Source organism: Protopterus annectens, chromosome 15.part0 (assembly GCF_019279795.1).
Source record: "Protopterus annectens isolate FY-2018-M chromosome 15.part0, PAN1.0, whole genome shotgun sequence".
Classification (NCBI taxonomy): Eukaryota; Metazoa; Chordata; order Ceratodontiformes; family Protopteridae; genus Protopterus; species Protopterus annectens.
In genome coordinates this window covers 495,685,907-495,703,142 of record NC_056749.1, presented here as the reverse complement: position 1 = coordinate 495,703,142, position 17,236 = coordinate 495,685,907, and the positions used below count along the sequence as shown (strand labels likewise).

General features: G+C 48.5%; 1 protein-coding gene across 1 annotated transcript in view; it reads right to left on the bottom strand.

Annotated features, from left to right (window-relative positions):
• LOC122789851 (THO complex subunit 2-like) overlaps positions 1 to 17,236 on the bottom strand; it is a 2,067,217-nt gene that overhangs the window by 860,474 nt on the left and 1,189,507 nt on the right. The gene's annotated exons all lie outside the window — the stretch shown is intronic.

Below are 17,236 nucleotides of genomic sequence, written 5' to 3'. Positions count from 1 at the left end.
TTATGCCCATGAGTATATAAACTTCCCCAGATCTCAGGAGGAGTTGGCTAGCAATATCGCCACTTCCACCGTGTGGCACAATACCGGAGGTACTGGGTGCGATAGACTATGCACATAGAAATCAAGTCACCGCCGGGAGCAGGGTAGACGCTACATAAACCGCAAGGGATACCCCTCCATCAATTGCCAGGTGGTGCAATGCGCAGGGCATTATCATGGATGTGTGTGCTGGCAGCCCTGGAAGCTACCATGACTCCCATATCTTGCATGCCTCACAGCTGTATCAGGTATTCGCCAGGAAGGACATCACACAAGGTCACCTTGTGGGGGATGCTGGCTATGCACTGGAGCCGTGGATGATGACACCCATCAGAAATGCACACACACACATGCAAGAACGCCATAATGAGGCACACGCACAAACCAGAATAATCATAGAGCGTGTGTTTGGGATGTTGAAATCACGGTTCCGGTGCTTGGATACATCCGGTGGAGCCTTGCAGTACTCTCCAGGCACATGTGCCCACATATTCATAGTATGTTGTATGCTACACAATATGATTCTGCGGAAACAGCTGCTGCAGGGACATAATGGTGTAGGGCCACCAAGCCCGCCACAACTGCCAAGGCAAGCACAGGCACAGGGCGTTCAGCGCCATGAACACACTGTGCCAGCCCCAGTAGGTGAGCGGGCGTACCCAATATGCCTACGCCCTGGCAAAGAGGGAACGCATAGCACATACTTTGACAGCGTAGGCCCCATGGACTGACACCTCCTTACCTGCACACACAGTGAAATGGACGCCACACAAACATGTCCGCCCGTAATGTGTACCGTATGTGCGGACCTATGTGTGACTCCAACAAAGGCACCACCCAAACACTGCACACCCAATAGCCAGCAGAGCATGGAACGCCAACACCTCAACGACGCCCGGTTCTACAGCAGACGGCGTAGCGGTATTCTGCCACTACGCCAAGTCCACTACATATGTACTTATGTGCATACACAGATACGGAAATAGATATCATTACACATGTAGAAATATATGTACACATACACAGATATAAAGTACAACAGGTTAATATGGAACCCAGGGATGCAAGTTTACAGATAAGTAAGGCGAAATCCCACATAGTAAACATAGTGAACGACAACCCGATCATCCGGGAGGGTGGGCAGAGCAGGGAACGCCAGCCATGGAAATGTCAACCAGCATCAATACATATCCGCGGGTCGGGATGATCGCCAGGCCACGGTACAGTAACGGGATATGTGCGTGTCATATCCATAGGATATGAGTGCTGAGGTACACCGCCGGCGATCGACCAGCGTGAGGTACTGTGTGCAACCGTCGGTCGCGGCGGCAATCATACCTGTCAAGTGTACGTCATTATGAGGAACGTACCTCATTTGGGGTCTAAAACAGTTCATGTTCCTCGAAGTTCCTCAAAGTTCCACATTGAAATAGTCTGTCACACATTCATTGTTAGGAATGTATTTAAATGAAATCCTGGTAAATAGAAATTAATCATAGTAATTCATTAAAGGTTCTTCTTTGTAAGTAAATCAGCATATTTTAACCATCCTATGACCTTCTTAGCTGAAGTTGTTAGTAAGCCATTAGTATGTGTTCCACATTTTGCCCATTTGTTCCACACTATGAATGTGTGTGTTCCTAGTTTTGGAAATGGAAGGTTGAGAGCTATGGCGGCAATATGTGTATGTGTGAGGTGAGGTTGTCGTGTGTTCCGCTGTGTGTGTGTAATGTGTGTGCCACTGTAAAATGTGTATGTAGGTGACATGTCACAGGCGGAGTGTAATAACATGCGTAGGCATACAGTACAGGAACCATAGCCGTATGTACAGCAGTACTCACAAAGTAGTACTGACATCTCCTCAGTGGCTAGGCGCGTGGCGACGTAAAACGATGCAAAGCGGAAATGTCCCAGAAAGTACCACAGGACCATAGCCAACAGGAGATGCAAAGGACGCATGTACAAACCATGACCGTATGTATGGCGGCCATATGGTAGACTCAACACAATACGTCGGCAACGTTACACAGCATCAGGCATGTATGGCGAAAATACGCATGTGCTATCCCAGCACCGATCGTGTCCACCTACGGTCCCGTAAATACCGCTGTGTGTTCCACGACCGTTAAGTAAGCAAGCGCCACACGAATAGGAGGCAACCGGTAGCATACAGGCCGTCCCAAGTAAAGGTAAATCACCGTAACTATCAGTGACAAAATTCCAATGGATAGTAGGCACGGACGAACATCCGCAGATATATAACCGATGTGAAGGAGGAATACGTGCAGGAAGCAAACATGCAGGCGATACCGACACCACACGACATCAACAAAACAAACATTCCCAGAACAACAGACAGGTAACCTGCAGCTCCCCAAGCAGGGATGGAGCACACATACAAGCATATCTTGTATGTATAAAATGCAAGACCCACACCCCGTACCCGTCACCCACATCCGCAGATATACCCCATCGCACATATCAAAGGGATAACAGCCAAAACTGTAGCAAAAACATACAGGCAGTCAATGACAGCGGCATACCCGCAACAAGCTGCGTGGGAAACACTAGCAGCAGCTGATGCATCCTTGCATCCGTTGTGTACAGGAATATAACAGCTATGTTACACATCTGAATGCACAACGCCATCAACAGACGCTGCCAGGACACGGAGACCCACATGTCGAACAGAATACCATACCCAACACACACAATCTACGGCTAACACCACAGCGAAATGTACCTGACACCACACATAGCGGATGCAGTCACACAAACATGATACAATACATACCATCCCCACGAAGGTATTGCAAATAACCAACGGCCACACGAGGAATGAACCATGGCCTAGTGCCGGCACCAGCATTTAATGGAGGGGGATCACCGGTGATATGCGCATAAGTACACACCGAGGAACAGCTATTGGCGTGATGAACCCACATGCCTCAGGTGATGACGTATATAAGGAAGACTCCCTGGATATTCAAACCGTATGCTCATACTGAACAAATACCGAATACAAAAGAAGGAGTAGCAAGCAAGTACTGACGACTACAGAACCAAAGGCCGGAAAGGTATGTCGAACCCACGAGATGTACTGTTGTGTAACGCATGATACGTATGACGAATCTGTACAGTATGTGAACAGTGTGTGTAAGTAAAGATACCTGTCCATCAGGCAGAGAGTGGTGAAAGTTGGTTATGTAATGCTAAGCCGCGCAGCATACCAACGACTGTGGACAACGTGTGCACAGCAGTGGGACAACATGTACACACCCGGGATAACCCCAGGTTAGGCTTGCCACCTTTTCAAATGGCCAAAGTGGGACATTTTCGGGACACATATCAGATGTTAAAGGCGGACACATACCCATGGTCAGTACAAAGGGTAGAACTTTACTCTTTTGCCTAAATAAAAGCGTATTCTTGTAGCAGTTTAGTTGCTTATTGTGTTTCTTGTAACATTTAGGAATTTTACATACATAAATAACTATGTTATGCAACTATTACATAAAAAATGGGACAATTATGTCCTACAATCTCAGGACATTTGCCATTTGTAATATGTTTTGTCAGGACACAACTGCCCAAAGAGGGACTGTCCCTTGCAAAGTGGGACAGGTGGTAACCCTACCCCAGGTCCGCCATAGGGATTTCAAATACAGAACAATGCCACCACCCACGCTTATGCTGGCAGTGGATATCCAACAATGAAGTGCCACAGCAGGGGATAGGACATGTATGTATAGTGTCACAGCACACGTGTATGGGCATATTTATTTATTTATTTATTTTATTTTACATTTGTTAACCGGGCTAGTCTAGCTGGATATATTTCCATTTTCAGTAGAGGCCCGGGGAGAAAAGCTCCACATATAGAGACAACAGATTACAGACTGGTAGGACTTAGACAAGGAATATTGTTATCCAAACAAGGGTAGAAGTTAAAAATTTCTATACAATCTAAATGCGATCATAAAGAATATTATTACATAGTGTAAAAAACAAGGAGCAAAAAATTGAAATACCAAAGGCAGAGAAATGTACATTGTTACCAAAAGGAAAGGAGTTTAACTATCTGGATAATCTAAAAACATCATATTGAACATTTTTGCTTAAGTTTAACAGCAGGTAAAGAAAGAGGAAGACCAAGGAGAAGAGAGAGACAACAATAGAGAGATAGGAAATACAGGTTTATAGGAAAAGAGTCATAGTCAATAGGGAGGAGAGAAATATGAGAGAGGTATGTAGGAGGAGGCTAAAGGGAGAAATGAGGAGGCACAGCAGAAGGGAGAGAAAAGAGGGTTAAGGGGAAACAACATTTAGTCAGGATTAGAGCAGGACACATCCAGTGGCTTTTGAGGTATGTTCTGAGTTTTGTTTAAATAGAAAAGTAGTTGGAATGGAAGTAAGTTCGCTGAAGTTGGTTCCAGTGTTTACCGATGGAGTTTGAGAAGAGGAGTCACCAGCTAGGTTATTAGATTTGATTAGGGTAACTAGCAGTTTGCTAGATGAGCGGAGTGAGTTTAGATTAGCGTATGGGGTTAAGAGGTTAGAAAGTACAGGTGTGTTAAGAGATTGGTAGAAAGCTCTTTGGACAAATGTAAGTTGGGAAAGAAGTAACATGTTTGACAGTTCAAGCCAGTTCAGTTGCTGCAGATTCAGACAGTGGTGAGTTCTGAAAGGCTTCCCAGTAACAAATCTAGCTATGTTATTGTAGGTAGTAGACAGTTTGGAAAGATTGTTTTCTTGAGGTTAGTATAGATGGGAGAAGCGTGAGAAGAGTGGAAATGAGATGAGAGTGGGCAAGAGTAGTTTGGCTGGGAGGTTAAGAAGTCTGAATTCTATAGAGAGAGCCAAGTTTCCTATTTACACATTTAATAGTGTTGTTGATATGACAGTCAAAGGTAAGATTGTTGTCAATTGTGACACCTAACAGTTTGGTAGTAGGGTCGGGTGTTATAATGGTTCCATTGTTAGATAAGATAGTGAAATCTAAAGTTGGGGATCTGGTCGTAGGCTTAAAAGAGTAAGAGTTTGGTTTTGCGTTTAGGGAGTAAGGCAACGATTTAAGAACCAAGTTTCAACTTTTGAAAATACAGCTTGAGTATTTGTTTGAAGTTCAGAAATGGATTTAGCAGAGCAGATTAGTGTGGAATCATCAGCATATTGTATACAAGTAGCCTGGGGAATAGCTACTTGTAGGTCATTTATAAAGAGGGAGAAAAGAAGGGGTCCAAGGATAGAGCCTTGGGGGACTCCGAGAGAGATTGGGAGAAGAGATGAGAGTTCCTTATTCCAGAGGACAGCCTGTTTCCTGTTAGTGAGATGTCATACGGAATGTGCGCATGACGTGCACGTATGCCTCGCAGTAGGGGTGACTGTCAATTATGTGTAATGCAAAGCTGTCATGATGGATATGTTCAGAAATCATATACAGTATCACAGGCATAGCATGCATGATGGAGGGATGGCCTAATGTTATGTACATAAACAGGATATGTATGGCCTGCACATATGGGACAGAGTAGTAGCAGAATAGGTACCCGAAATGGAGGGAACAGCAAGTAACCGTGTCCAAACGTTCTGTAGCAGGTGCAATGTGTGCAACAATGATGTCCGGCAGGGCCGTGTGTAAACACATGTGCAATGTACACAGTAGTGTCACCCCTCCCCCATGGTAGTGTCCACTGAACAGCAGAGGTGGATGCCAACTGTATGTCTATACTGTACTGCCGCTGTGGTGGTACCATGGGTCTGTGTCACCCTACCAGCAAGTGAGCTATCACATGACCAGTGACACAATGTGTCCCTGTGGGATGTGCACAGGACCTATGTCACAGCACTGTGTGTCCAGTCTGCGGAGGTCACACAGATGCCCAGGCTGGGCAATGGCATGTGTGCACACACATGCAGGAGTGCTCCATTTGCCTGCCACTGCAAACGCCATGTAGGAGTACTACATGCATCAGTAATGCAGAGAACATGGCCCATGGCAGAGTAGATGACACCCCTGTGTTAGTGGTATGCAGGTGAGTACAGATGTGTTTCACGACTGTCATTTGCATATGTAAACTGTCTGACCCGGGTAGACATCACGGCATGACTATACGGTGACATGTAAAGGTGTATCCATTGTGTAAGGTACACCACACATGTGTTATGGTAACATTGCCCGTGTGTACATGTGTGTATGGCACAGGTACAAGGGCACCCAATGTATCAGCTAGACATACAGTCCAGAAATGTGTGGCTCTGCTGTACCCACGCCATAGTGGAATATGGCAACCACAGCACCATGTGGGGCATGTGTGTGTACAGCAACCATGTACAATGTGATATGCATGTATAGGGACAGTATCCATGTGATACACAGTGCATGACTGTCACTATGCAAAGGTGATGTGTATGCACTATGTGTGATGTAACTGATGCAATGACATCCACATGATATATCTGCCACACTGACACCTGTATGGTTGTTAGCAGTATGAGTAGGTTGAGCTAGAATGCTGCCAGGTATGTACATGTGGTATATGTAGGCATGGACAGTACTGTGTGACAGCATGTAGTGTTTGTAAGCAAATAGTGAGCATGAGGGGCCACATGACTGAGGACTGTGCAATGTCACATGTACCTGACTTGTAGTTAGCATGATATGCCTGCACCACTGTGTGACCTGTACCACTGTGTGACCTGTACAGGAGTCACATGGTGTAACATCCTGAGACATAGGGTATGATGTGATGCGGACATTGGCAATACCATAATGTGGAATGGCGCTGAAGGGCAAAGAGCGGATAATGTGTGATTTGTTACCCTCTGTACCACACCAACCACCCATGCAATGGTATGACAGGTGGCCACCATGTGGATGTGGTGTGCTGTGGCGCACAGAAGCCCAACAAGGGTGCCAGTAAAGGCATGGAGGTCGTCAATGAGTGTGTGAAGCATGTATGTGAGGATGTGGCCCAGTGCCATACTAAATGGCCCAGTCATGGGTGTACAAATGCAGCCCCATATGTGCAATGCAGTACCACCCATGTGTAGGGTGTTAGATGTGGTAGTGTGGTGGTCCAGGGTACTGCACGTCCATGAGCAGGCTGGCAGTCAATGCAGTGTGCTGCTGCAGAAACACTAACAGCCAGGTTGGCGGGATACAACAACTACGGAGATCGGAGGTAACATTGGGACCCGTGTCCCAGGACATAACGTGTGCATGGCAGTACCATGTATGTGTCCACAGGGTTAATACAATGTCAGCCATGGAGTGGAACCCTGTCGTGAGTGAAAAGTGGTGTGTATTGTTGGTAGGTACCCCATTGGCGAGCACGATGCCAGCAACATCTGTGTTAGCAATGCCTGCATGAGGTGTGTATGCTGCATTGAATGTGGATGTAGCCAAACAGCAGATACATACCACACACTGTGTGAGGGCCCACACTGCAATGTATGCCAGTCATGTGTAGGTAGCTAGCTGTGGGTATGTGATGCACCATGAGGGACCCACCATGACTGTCAAGTGGCGCACCACACATGTGAACATAACTACTGTGCAACAGCCTGCACATGTGCCCATACAGCACATGTGCATGGAACAGAATACCACTGTGGCGTCTGTGAAAGGCCAGTACCACCATGTCTCTGTGTGGAATAGCATGGTCCCTACCAGTGTAAATGTGGCGGAAGTGCACTGTGATATGTGTTGGCATAGTCACGTATACTGTCCATCGTGGGGTGCCATGCATTAACTACCTCTGTCAGGTGGATGTCGGGTAGTACGGCTGTAGGCGTATGTACCATGCATTCTGCGATGGTGGAATTAGGTGTGTCTAGGCGTGGCTAGCAGGAGCTGAGAAGCATGGATGTTCAGCAAACAGTGCAGGGATGTCTGTAGGTATAGCACAGACACACACATGGAGGTATGGTGCATGCGAGAGGTGAGTGTAGGTATGGTATGTGTCATGTAATGTGTCACCCAGCTGTCATGCGTGCTGCATGGCCAAGCATGTGTGGGTACATGGGAGTCCATACTAGGGAAGTGCGTGTTGCTGTCGTACATGGCAGTAGCAACTGTCCCAGGTGCAATGTACAGTGTCATGACAGCCACGGCCAGCATGTAACCTATGTGGTGTACAGTTAATATTATTCACCGTCAGCGTGTCACAATGTGTGTAGGGTCCCGAACATGGATATCTGTGAACATGGATTACCTATGATACTGCAATGTGTCTCGGAATATACACTATGTGTGAAAATCACAGTAGCAATGTGGTGGTAGGAACCACCCACCCGTGTTTATTGCAGTCAGGTATGTGCCTGGGAGGTATGATCTGTGTACAGTCTGGACTGGCAGGTGTGCTGTGTGGGGCATGGAGGCAGGTCCCAAGCACTGCAGATAAATGACATGCGTGCCGTACTGTGTGTGCAGTGCTTGTGTACAGCACAGTGGAGGTGTAAGCATGGTCACACACATCAGTGCATGCCATGGCTGCCTTGACAGCGCTGCCGGAGACAGACATGTGACACTGCAGCACAGGCTGCATAGCATGTGAAGATGTACATAATGGGCTGCACACACCTTAGGCAGATGTCCGCAGGTCATGTGTGTGCCATGGTAGTGTAGTTGAACCACACGACTGTCCAGACTGGACAAACACCACATGCCTGCATAAGTACGAGAGTATGACCATAGTCCAACAGTCCCAGTGACAGGAAGTAGGCCCAATGTACGAGGGAGTATCCCTGTGTGCAGACCACTGGCTACTGGACTTCCTGGCTAGACACACACCGGAGGAGGTTAATTCCACCATTAGAGCCATCACATGTCCCAGTCCATGTGGCCCGTGCAATGTCATCACAGGGTGGTCACAATAGCCTTGGTGGCAAAGCAGACCACGGTGTACCAGGTGATGTGTCATGCGTGCATATGTTGAAATGCTAACTGCCACGTTCACATATCCGCAACATACTGGTGCTGATGTATACTGTTACATGATGTGTGGGACTGCCTATCACCGGGGCCACTTGACAGGTGTGTTGTGACAGGTGTAACCCATGTATGCACAGGACCACTGTATTTGTAGGCAGCCGTAGTAGCTACCACTGGTACATGCAGTGGTCATACAGCCATACTGCACACACAGTGTTCTGTCAGGAATGTCCATTACAGCTGTAGACAATGTGCTGCTATATGAAGGTAAAATTGTGTGTTGTGAATGTTACAGCATCAGATGAGCACCATCTGGCGCAGTCATAGTTGTCAACACTGGCACACATCACCTGGCAGTCAGAGACAGTCCTGACAATGTGTGTCAGTCACCCTCGTACTGTGTGACATATGTGCATGGCGGAACACCTCACTGTATCAGCTAAAAGATGGCTACATGATGGCTGGAATGTGCTGTGGAAATGTACAATGCTGGTAGCAATGGTACACCTGGAATCACACACGTCTGCTATAGCAGCCATATAAACTATGCACTACAACCGCCCAACAGACGCCTAAACAATGCATTGTTTATATGTGGAACATGTGTGCACGCCGACAACTAATGAGGTATGTTGCACATATTGATGTACAATTGTCATCTATGGCCATAGCATGGATGCAGACGCTTTATACCCCACAGGTAGTACACCACGTGTGATGTGGAAGTAGGGGAACCAGTAATGCTGCGTGTACATGTGATAGTAGCTGTACAGCCACATGTCCCTGCATAGCTTCTCATGTGGGGCGCTGTGGCATGTGACCGCTGGGACATGCCATTGTAATTGACCATGTCCCACAGGAGATGTGTTATGTGTGTACCATAGCAACAAAACTGCTATGGCTGCAGGACTGGGTGCACAGGCCGGGATGATAGCAACCACAGGAGATGAATGCGGGCCGTGACCCACAGCCACATCATGCGATGTCGTTGTTCCGTCCACACGACACATGAGCATCTGAGCTAAGCGTTACAGCTGTGTACAGTTTGTGCATATATGTTCCTTGCTTAACATCCTGTGTCCCACCACTGGCCGTGGACGATGGACACCAACCAAGTGTGGATAACAGGATATTGCACAGCACATCACCAGATGCCTACTGTAGAACAGGCTTTCGTGTGAACATGTGCACATGCAGGTCTCACGCCAGCTGCAGTCAAGCTGCGTTATGTGCTGAACCACAGCAATAGTCCGGGCCATGCCGCCACAGATGGGCGTGCATGCATCTGTGTATGTATGGCTGTGAATGTCTCGACGCCTTAATATAAGCTGTCACCGTTCACGAACAACAATATGAATGGGCTGTATGTGGCCAGGGGAATTCGTCCTTCGTGTATGGTCAGATCGACGATACCATCAGTGACCCTATGTGAACATCCTAATCCCATACATGGATACCTATGCTGTGCCAACACCACATTCACAGAGGAGGATGGCGGTGTGTAGTGCAGCAACCCAGACATGGGGGTGGCAACAGGCACTGGATGTAGACATATGTGGTGCACATCAATGCGAGCAACCATCCATATTACCCCGCCGGGATAGCGGTGTGTCCATATGCAACACTGTGTTGATCAATATCCCAGCATCACGCGCCGCACAGAAACACCTGTGTCCTGCTACTGTGCAGTGGCACAGTGCCACCTCCACTGTACAGCTATGTACAGCTCACACCAACCGCTGCACAGACATCCCTGTTACCCACATTGTATCTGTAGACTGTACACATAACACTGCACTGTGACAGCTGTGTGATGTGGTGTGGTGGGACACCATTGTCACATGTCCACATGATACACATGTTTGCAGTGTACATGACAGTGTCGGCAGCCATGTGTACTGTCAACTTCGCCCATGTAACGTGTATCCTGATGATGCATGCAAACTACCATGAATGTGTACTGCATGCCTACTAAAAGACACCTGCCTGTTGTAGTGTACACCAGGGCAGTGTGCACATGCCACTATGAATGTCTGGTCTGCATTCACTGGTCTGTGCTGTGTGAATGCTGCATGCACATCACATGCATGATGTGTCTGTGTGTGTGTGTGTGTGTGTGTGTGTGTGTGGCATTGTGCGTGTGGTGTCTTTGTATGGACAGGCGCTGTAGGTGCGTTGCCCTCCTGCGGGCCATCTGATGCTAGTGTCCCCACAGATACTAGTGGTGATGACCATGTGCATGAGGCACAGGCAGGGTCGTCACAGGCATACACTGTGCCATTGGAGAACATCACACACTTACGTCCCTTCATCCCGCACATGTTCAGATGCCCACATCCCAACACACTGCCCAGATGATGCCTGGTCAGCATAACTATGTTCACACATCCACACATTGTGTACTCCTGGGCCATGGCAGTCAGGGCCCCACATGGGCTGGCACTCCTCTCCAGGTAGTGGGGTCTCTGGTTGACCCTGTTCCCCAGCATGTCCCACTCATCTTTGTGGTGAGGTGCACAGTGGCTTCTGTGCCCGTGTTTGCCTGGAGCCTAGGAGTGGAATATGCCCATGTCACCCAGGTCAGACATGGCCGTGTATACCAGGCACAGATCACCACAGAGCAGATGCTGTGAAGGTTACAGCGAGTCCCTTGGTGCATGCAGCTTGTGACACATGTCCTAGCAGCATCCCGCCTTGTGTCATTTTGGTCCTTCGAGTGCTGCAGGTGTCAGGTTAGCTACAGGCCAGATGTGCCATATGCGCAGTCATTGCTCTGGTGTGTGATGTGTACAGGGTACAATGAACACCCTGATGTGGAGGCGATTCCTTCCAGGAGGCCACAGTGGAATGTCTTCACACCACATTGCCATTGTGTGTGTTGACAGAGGTTACCGACAGGTGTGGTAGCCATTTCCATGAACATGTCCACCATCTGAATGGCTACCACCACCACATGTGACATTGGGCGAACATGTCCTTCACACTGGGTAGGTCTGCACCTTCTCTGGCATGTAGTAGCAGGCCATGGCTCTGGCACCAGTTATCCATGTCTATGCCGCCCTAGGTGGATGTCCGTGTCACATGGGGTGTTGGGTGTAGCATCTGCATACCTTGTCTGCCACAATCCCCTATGATTGCATGCACATTGGAAGGTCGAATGCCGTATGGCAGGGGGCCCAGGACTGAGCCCTGTGGGCCTCCACTGGAGACCAGATATGAGTGTGACAAGGCACCAGGAACACCAACCCTGTGTGGTGTGACCTCCAACCTTTCTGAGAAGCATCGGTGACATATGTCCCCACATATGCACTGGCGAGCCTTTCCATGAGTCCCATGTGGAGTGTGCTCTGAGCAGCTCCCACCAGGTCATGGTACTGTGTGCAAACCATCCCCATCAATGGCCTTGGTGACCACTCCAGACAGGACGAGCAGGGAGGCAGGATCCGCCCTTGACTATGTTGTTGTGGGTATGTTCGGTATTGGCTGTACACCTGTCTGTATCCATGGGCACCTGTATGGACCTCCCCACAGCTTTGCAGACAAGGCTTGTCAAGCTGATAGGGTGTGGCTGTCTACAGTCCATAAGAGCACTACCCTGGCATAGTGGGACCACAGATGCCATATGCCATCCATCGGGGACATAGCCCATAGTAAGGCTAACATGACACAGTGGCCGCATGTGGGTGGGGGCCTCAATGAGGATGGGTAGCACACAGCCAGGGACACCATTGGTGCTGTGTCAACTGCCATAGAGATATGGGATCACTCCAGGCCATATGAGATGTTTCGGAGGCTACACTCTGGTGGGATGGATATGTCCCCTCTTGGGGGGGGGTGGATGTATGCATGGAACATGTCCGCTGGTTTGCAGACAATGTCTGTGGGTGCAGTGACCGTTGTACCATTCTGGACCATTTCCAGCCAAGTCTGTGTGCCCCCAACCATGTCCTTACCACAGTTAGGGAAGGCCCTATGGTTGTCTCATGTGCCCTCTGCAGTACCACTCCCACAAGCGGCCGTGGATGATTGTATGTGTGGCCATGGTGATGCCGGTATGAATGGGAGATGGTTTCCCTGGTACTGACATTGCTCTGTCATGTATTAGCTCCAACTGTTGATGTACAGCTTGTCAGTGGCTGGGGTCCACCACACCATGTGCCTACCTGTGGTGGACAAGGTCCTGATGTTATCATGTTTGCCTGTTGCAGACATGCATGTGGGTGCTCAGAAGGCATTAGGTAGGCGGTTGCAGTCTGGCCTGTGTTCAACACTGGCATGGAGGACTTAGGGTACCACACCGTCGTATGATGTGTGTGGTTTGTTGTGGAAGGTCATCACCCCCATGCGGTGTTGGTTACAGGATGTGGATGACCAGTGGATCCACTATATGGTCTGGCATCACCATTGAGGGCTGTACATCCTGTGTGGGGCATATCCTCACCATGTGTGATGGGCAGAACTGTCAGACATCCCCCCCTAGTGTGTATGGTGCATGGCTGTTTAACAGTGGCCAGGTGTGAGAACACCTGGGACCGGTGGCGTAGTGTGTTGTGCCATGGGGTTCCCAGTCTATGTATGGGTGGAGCATATCACCCAATGCGGTGCTGTTGTGAGAGCATGCACACTCACCAGTGTCCTCAGGACATCTGTGCAGGTATCCTGTGTTTGGGAGGGTTGTCTGTAGCATGCAACAAACTGTAGGCCAGTCCTACACATGGTTAATTGCACCTAGATATTCCCCGCTGCAACGGCCATGTCTGTGGCATGGCCGGGTTGCTGTTGTGTGGCTGGACACACACGACGGTCCACATTCCGCCACCCATGCCGTCGCACCATGTGTATGCATGTCTGCTCTGTGTCGAGTCTAAGTGTCTGAGCATGCCCAGTAGGCAGCTGTGTAGACAGTGACTGGCCCGACTGCAGCACTGCTGTTATGTCTGGCGCACTTGATGGCAGGCTGCGTGTGGCTGGACACCTGACCATACCCATGGTACCCACATGATACCACCCGTGTATGCCCTGTGCCGCTGTATCGTGCAGCGTTCAGCATGCCATATGTGGTGTGATGTAGATAGGCGTAGTTGACTGCCCTTGTGTGTTGTGGTGTGTGTGGTGTGCAGCTGCGTGACTGCTGCGCTCTGACATACCTTGGATCCAGCATTGCCTCTGCAAATGATACCACCACAAGTATGCCTCCTGACAGCTCTGCTCAGTAAACTCGGTAGCGTTCTGTAAATGCTTCATACTGTAGTGTGTTCATGTAGATAGGTTCGTCTCCTGTCCCTTCCGTGTGTGTGTGTGTGTGTGTGTGTGTGTGTGTGTGTGTGTGTGTGTGTTCCCAGCTGCCTCTGCGAATGAACATGCTTTTAGGCGTACATACACTTGGCTATTGCCAACTATTGTCTTCGGGTGATGTCACCAGCCTACAAGTATGCCTCTGACAGCGCTCAGTAAATCCGGATGCATTCTGTAAATGCTTCATACTGTAGTGAGTTCATGTAGATAGGCATAGGTTAGTCTCCCGGCTCTTCCGTATGTGTGTGTGCGTGTTTCCAGCTGCCTCTGTGAAGGAACATGCTTTTAGGCAGCTCCATAACACATACCTTGGCTATTGCTATTGTCTTGGTGATGTCACCAGCCTACAAGTATGCCTCTGACAGCTCTGCTCAGTAAACTCGCGCGTTCTGTAAATGCTTCATACTGTAGTGAGTTCATGTAGATAGCGTGGGTTAGTCTCCGTCCCTTCCTGTGTGTGTGTGTGTGTGTGTGTGTGTGTGTGTGTGTGTGTGTGTGTGTGTGTTTCCAGCTGCCTCTGCGAATGAACATGCTTTTAGGCGCACACACATACCTTGGCTATTGCCAACTATTGTCTTGGTGATGTCACCAGCCTACAAGTATGCCTCTGACAGCTCTGCTCAGTAAACTTCGGTAGCTGCGTTCTGTAAATGCTTCATACTGTAGTGAGTTCATGATAGTAGGTTCGTCTCCGTCCCTTCCGTGTGTGTGTGTGTGTGTGTGTTTCCAGCTGCCTCTGCGAATGAACATGCTTTTAGGCGCCATAACACATACCTTGGCTATTGCCAACTATTGTCTTCGGGTGATGTCACCAGCCTACAAGTATGCCTCTGACAGCGCTCTGCTCAGTAAACTCGTGGCCAGCGTTCTGTAAATGCTTCATACTGTAGTGAGTTCATGTAGATAGGTAGGTTCGTCTCCGTCCCTTCCGTGTGTGTGTGTTTCCAGCTGCCTCTCGAATGAACATGCTTTTAGATGCTTCAACACATACCTTGGCTACCAACTATTGTCTTGATGTCACCAGCCTACAATGCTCTGTGATTGCTGTAAACTCGGTGGCACTCTGCATACCATACTGTGTAGTGTGCTGTAGATGTGTGTGGTCTCTGCCTCCCTGTGTGTGTGTGTCAGCTCCCAGCTGATGATGGTATGCTTGTTTCGCAACACATACCTGACCAACTATTGTCTTGTGATCAGCAGCCTTTCTGTACTACTGTGTGCTTGTTCGGTGGCGTCGTGGCGTGTTCTGCTGTAGTGTTGTGTGTGTGTGTACATTCCTGTCGGTGTGTGTCTGTATTCTTTCTGTTTCATGCCTATGTTGTGATGACATGCTCTACATGGCTGCTTCATGTATGCATATTGTCATTGCCAGTATGTGTGTGGTGCATAACCACACATTATGCCATGCTCATGTTAGAAACTCATGGGTGTGGTTCATTAAGCGCTTCATGTTGACATTTCATGTAGATACGGTGTGTTGTTCTATGGTGTGTGTATGTCTATGTGTGGTTTATGTGGCCTGTGTGTGTGTAGCATGTATTGTTTGCCACTATGGGCTGCGCAGCTGTTCATGGTTGTCTGAACATAAGATGTACTTATGTTAGTTGTGCAGGTGTGCTCATGGTGCGCCAGCACCATGGTGCATCTTGGTTATTCACAGTCTGCATGTTCTGGCGGTGGGCAGCGCGTTGGCGCGTATGCCTGGTATTGACATCACGTCTCATTGTGTTTTCACGGTCTGTTTCACCACAGGAGTCCCAGCTATGCTGGGAGTGCATGTGGTGTTGTGTGGAGCTGGCCACCACCAGCTGACCATATCTGTACATCTTTTGAGAGCGTTCCCCCTGCTTGGTGTGTGTGCAGATAGTGTGGGTTCTACGTTTGTCCATCATGCTGTGTTTGTTTACAGTGTATCTTACATATTTCAGCTATTGTCTTATTTTGGGTGCGTACTTATCTCAGTGGGCTGCCCCGTGGCCCCAGCATGTTATGTGCCCACAACCGTCTTGTGTTTCATTTATTCATGCAGCGTTTTGGTTTGCTTTCACAACTCCCGCATTCTTATGTTCACAATCAACAATGTGAATTTGCTTGTTAAGACCATTGTTGATTTAATATGCCCACTGCTTTTTCTGCATGGACACTTGCATGTCCACAAATGTTGACTTGTGTATGTGGCTCAATATTCTGCGTGCTATTTATTTATTTTCAATATCATGTAATATGTGTTCATAGGATGCTTACTGAGATGTTGGCATTATGTGTGTCATTAGCAGTGCGTCTGTGCTTTCTATGCTGTGGCTACATGTTCATTGTTCGCATAGAAAGTGACAAATGGAAGTGTAAGGGTGGATATTTAAAGCCTGGATACTTCCATGTTATGTGTAAGTCTCACGCAGCCTCACGGGTGATGCGCATACATGTCTATGAAGAACCTTTGGATACCATATGTGATATGTACTGGGTCCAAATGTTTAAGTTGACTGTTCCATCTACCTATGTGTGACATGGTTTGTGGCCATAGGGTGCTAGTGAGTCTTTATTGTTGATTGGGTGTTTTCCATGGTCAATTGACATCAATCCTATTAATTCACTGAAGGATGTCTTTCATTGGTGGGAACGCCATAGTTTGACCATCGTATGTCTTTCCCAGCCGACGTTGATATTGTGCCATTGGTATGTTTCCACAGGTCACCCATCTGTTCCACTGTATGGAAGCGTGTGATCCCCATTTATGTGCTGGCAGATTGAGTGCTGTGTACGCCGGTATCTGCCCAGCAGTCTGGCTTTGTATGGGGAGTGTCTACTGTAGTCCCTATCTGTATTTCCTGGGTTATGCCTTGCAACAGCTGTGGGATTCCCCCAGGTTTGCAGCTATGGGTGCCATCTTGGCCGTACGTTTGTCCATCCATGGGAACTGCCTACTGGACACTAGTATAGGGCTGTACACATTTCACAGCTGCATTC